At 51.0% G+C, this 5052-nt stretch overlaps 1 long non-coding RNA gene across 1 annotated transcript; it reads left to right on the plus strand.

Moving 5' to 3' along the window:
• The first annotated feature begins 6 nt into the window (after positions 1-6).
• Positions 7-2118, plus strand: LOC114004939 (uncharacterized). The gene is made up of 2 exons (XR_003546890.1): positions 7-131; positions 286-2118. It is a non-coding gene; the product is annotated as an uncharacterized LOC114004939 (long non-coding RNA).
• The last annotated feature ends 2934 nt before the right edge of the window (positions 2119-5052 follow it).

Genomic DNA, 5052 nt, shown 5'->3' on the forward strand with positions numbered 1-5052 from the left:
AACTGGAAGGGCGTGTGGATTGTGTCACCTGATTATCAGCCTGTCAGGAGACCGCCGTGTGAGCTGTGGTGGTGTCATGTGGGATTCTCACTATACGTGGACATCCGTTTGAAAGACAGAGCTTTCTTCCTGTAAATATCTTTTGTTATCTATTTATGTAGAATCCCAGTGACTGTGTCTTTGAAAAATGTAACGTGTCAAAGTTTTTATTTTGTCAGTTGCTCTAAATGCCCATATAGCTAATCAAAAATCCAATTCGATTGAAATTGGAATTTTCTTTTAAAGGCGAAAAGTATGCAGGAAAAAATCTTCAGTCGAGTCGTGTTCTAACAACATTTCACATCAGCGTTGCCTCTTTCTTTTGGAATCAACTGGAATTTATCCCCGCCTTCAAGAGAACGTGCCTGCCTTCTCCCCGCTGCTGGCTCAGGGCCGTCGGGTGTCCAGCGGGACGGCTGGTGGCCCTGGCTGACCCGCCACGCACGCCCTTCCCCTCCCCGAGCTCGCTGGCAGCCCTCGCCACAACCAACACGCGGTTGAGCGCGGCTCCCCTCTGAGCGGGCCGGCCGGGTCCCTTCCCCTCTCCGCGCCTTTTCTTTAAAACAGGTGGGTCAGGCTAGGTACCCTCGGGAGCCCCACCATCGCAATTGTACCTTCTTCTCATTTCCTGATTTCTACTAGAGTCAGACCTGTGGAATGTGAGGGATTGCTCAGAGGTCTGCATGTCACAGCGTCGGACTGCCACAGCTCGTGTGACCCAATTTGGGAAGTGTCGTTTCCCTGTCCCCATTCCAGCTCTCTGCTTTCTGTGATGCTCACCCATGTTTCCTTCACTGGTGGAACTCATAACCTTTCAGTCCATGGGGTACTTTACTACACCCCCCCAACCCAAATCCGCTTGAAATACCCACCAGGAAAAGCCTCAAGTACCTTCAGCCAAATCTGTAACATTGATAAGACGTTTAAACACTAAGTGCTGACAGTTGACGCTCCCAGAAGGCTGTCTCTCACCGCAGGGGCGTCGCGGTCACTAAATCACTTCGCCAGGACAGGCCCTCTTGGAGACACGGCAGACGGCAGGGGCAGGTGACTTTCTTTTCTTCTGCTGAAGCCCCAGGTCGTGGAGGAGCTTTGAATCCTAGGTGCTGCATCAGCTCACGTGGCACACGGTGTCGTGAGACGTGGCTCGGAGAGCTGGCCCAGGCCGGGACCGAGCCCCCACACGCGGGAGTGCTCAGTAGCCGTGTGTGACGGGGACGTTTGCTCTGGCCTGTGCAAATCAAGGCCGTCCTAACACGGGAGGCACTGGCGCTGGCAGGGCTTGGCACCAGAAAAGCAGGTGACATTTCATCAATCCTTCGTCCTAGTGACACACCGAAATGATAATATTTTGGATATAGAGTCAATAAGATATTTCTAATTTGATATTAAAGGTAATTTTACCTATTTTTCTGTTTTCTGAATGTGTCTACTAAATTTGGAATGAGACACGAGGCTCGAGGACGCCTTTGGACCCCTCTGAGTCGCGTGGTGGGGTAGGCCAGAACGCCAGCAGGAGGCAGTGCGGCAAAGTCCCGATGGGCAGGAGCCGCGCCGTACTCACATCTTCGGTGAAGGCAGAGCTGGTGAGGCACAGCACACCACCCAGAAGGCAGATCTCCTGTCTCAAGGCCAGCGTGCGCCCATGACCCTGTTAAGGACAGGAGCGAGTGGCCCGGCGGCCTGTGCACCCAGTCCCTGCCCTCCCGGTGCCTGGTGCCTGGTGGCCTCCCGGCAGCTGCAGGTGGTGTGGGGCCATGGCTCCCTGTTAGGCACGTTCTCTTGTGGCCTTCCTTCCCTGGTTGCCGTGTGGTCGGCTCAAAGCTCGGTCTGTGGGACACTGAGTCCTGCCACTCTGGACTTCTGCGTCCCTCAGAGTTGGGCCTGTTGCCCGGGTCCCCCGCCCGGCAGGTTTGATGTCAGCTCCTGAGAAGCTCGTATTCATTGTTTATTGTTTTATTTTGCACTAGGCACAGTTGTTGAAATGATCTCAGACATTTGGCGAGCACATTTGCCTGTGATGGAAAGAGAGATGTATGATGTATTGCTTCGGTTTTAAATTAAAAGCTATTCTCATAACCCGAGGTCCCTTATGGCTCTTTCTTCCCCCTTTCTTTTGAAAAATGCCCAGTAAGTGGACCCTGCCACTGACCGTCCTCACCCATCAGTGGGACAGGTAATGTGAGACGGTGACTAATTTTTTTTTTAAAGGTTTTTGGTGTTGCCAGGCAGCCGTGGTGGCCGCTTGGTTCCCGCCAGTGTGAACATCAGCGACGGGACAGCGTCACCTCTGTGGAGGAGGGAGGGTCATGTCCTGCAGACATTCTGCCACACTCCAAGTCACGCTGGGGTTAACTGGGACCTTCCCGTGGCTCCCTGGCTCTGTGCTGGGCCTCCTTCACGCAGGCAGAAGCAGGAACTCATGCCTCGTCTCAGGAGACCTCAGCATTTCCATGACACTGTTTTCGGGGTTGTGGGTTTCCCATTACTGCTGTGACGAATGATCACAAACAGTACACGAGTTAGGTCAGGAGTCCGAACTGGGTCTTCCAGGGCTAAACTCCACGTGCCAGCCAGGCAGCTGCGGTGGAGAAGCCTTGCTGCCCCAGCTCCGCTGCTGCATGTTCACTGGCTCAGGGTCCCCTCAAGCCCGGTCTCATCCAGCCTCTGCTCCTGTCACTGCCTCCCCTGCCTCCTTCTCTAAAGACCCCTGAGTCCTCAGGGTCCACCCAGATAGCCTAGGACACTCTTCCCAGCTGCAGATCCTTCGCATAATCACATCTGCAAAGTCCATTTCTCCATGTAGGTCTTCACAGGTTTTGGGGGTTAGAATGAGGACTTTTGTTTTGGAGGGGGAGGTATGTTAATTGTACTTAAAATGACATTCATTCAATGCCCAAAGTTCTAAAAAGAATGCACCAGCGTTTGAGACCAGGGATGACTGGCTTCAGCGTTGCGCCATACGTCTTAATGAAGGGGACAGGAAGGGAAGGGACGGCTGGAGTAGTGAAGGGTTATTTGTGAGTAGACAGCAAAGCTTTCAGAACAGTTTGCAAGCCAGCTGCTGCTAGCATGCACCTGCATCCCACTGTGCATAATGGGAGAATGTGATGAGAGCGTTTCTCTCAGTGTGCTGCTTTTCAAGTGTCGTCAGTGACCAACTTGAGTTGTACTGGGGAACTTCAGTAGGAAACAGTGAACTGTTCTTGGCCCTCACGCAATCCATCGTTTACAGATCTACCGGGGAGTCAGCCAGTGCTGTGAAGGGTAAGTGACCAAGTGTGCAGCTGGGACCCAGGGCTGGAGAAACAAGGCGTGTGTGGGCGCACGCTGCAAATACCAAGAGGGAGATGGAGAAGGCACCACAGCGTGGCCATGTGGCACTGGGACGGCATTGCTTTCTCATGTCCTCTCTCTGTTTTGTCTCTCTCTGGCAAGTGCACACACCCTCTGGCAAATTATAAAAACAAAAAAAAACCACTAGGAAGCCTTTCAGTGTGGAAGGGAGGCAGGCGTGTAATGACCAGAGTGAAGGCTTATAGACGTGTCAGAGTCTGTTCCCAGGGTCGGCTGTGTGACTGACTGGTCAGCATCGAGCACCCTGACACTCGGCCTCCTCTGTATTGTGGCATGTTAATTCCCGAGACAGGTCCTGTGCTGCATCGGGCACTCTGGTGGACAGCGGACATTTTTACATGATCTTTTTTACATTATCTTTTAAACTCATATGGCATTTTGACCCTATGGAGGGTTTGACTTTTTGTTCCAGGTTAAAATATATCCATATATTTTAAAACCAGAATTAAGCCAACATTGGTGACTTTTTCCCCCAAAAGTGTTTTTGAAATACTTTTGTATCAAGTCAATCAATTTAGTTAACCTAGATAACATTGTGCATCATGCAGTAAATACTATTACATGATGTGTTGTTTTTCTTGGAATGTATCTGTAGATATAGATCCCTGACCTTGCTGAGCTTATTATTTTTTTCAGCAGAGAGAGACATATTAAGCATAAAAATAAGTATGTAGTATAATATGTTTAAAAATACTTAGAGCTATGGAGAAAAGAACACAGAATAAGCATATGCAGATCGCCTTGTAAGTAGGGTACTCAGGGAAGGCACCGTTTGGAGGTGAGATCTGAATCAGGACTTGAAGGATGTGAAAGAGTCACTTGAGTGGATATTTGGGGAAGGAATACGCTTGGCAGAGGGACTAGCTGGGGCTGAGACTCCACAGTGGAACATATTCGGGGTAACAGAAAGACAGTGTGGCTGGAGAGGGGTACAGGGTAAAGGGAGAGGAGAGCTCTTGAGAGCCAGATCACAAGGTTCTTGGAGGCCATTGGAAGGGGTTGACTCTACAGTGCAATGGGGAGCCACGGTAGGGGCTTGAGCAGAACAGGGAGCTGACCTGACTGATGCTGCAGGAGCTTGGTGTGTAGACTCAACGGCAGGAGGACAAGGGCAGAAGTAGGGCCATTGTGTGAGCAAGGTGAGAGGACGATGGCTCAGATGGGATGGTCGCTGTGAAGGCAGTGAGGATGGATTCCGGATGAATTCGAAGGTCAGACCAGAAGGATTTCCTGTGTGTAAGATGGGGGCTGTGACGAAGTAAGCATAGGTGAGGCTGCTCCCAAAGTTTTTGTCTTGATCCATCAAAGAATGCAGTAGCAAGTTGCTACGATAGGGAAGTCTTGGAGCAGCAATGGAGAAGTGACTGGAGGTCTAGCTGGGGTTGTGTTGAGTTTGAAATGCCTGACAGGCTCCATGGTTGATGCTAAGGAGGAGCTGGATTTCCAACTCGGTCTGGGAAGAGAGTTCTGTACTAAAGCTATAAATTTGGGAGTTGTTGGCATCTGAATGGCATTTGAAGCGATGGGACTGGGGTTAACCATGACAAGGGAGACAGGAAACACACTTGAGTCCCGAGGTATTCACCCTACACAGTCAGGGAGCAGATGAAGAAGCAGAGGAGGCAGAGGGAGACTGCCAAGTTGGGGGGAACCAAG

Source organism: Tupaia chinensis, unplaced genomic scaffold, assembly GCF_000334495.1.
Source record: "Tupaia chinensis unplaced genomic scaffold, TupChi_1.0 Scaffold140400_1, whole genome shotgun sequence".
Lineage (NCBI taxonomy): Eukaryota > Metazoa > Chordata > Mammalia > Scandentia > Tupaiidae > Tupaia > Tupaia belangeri.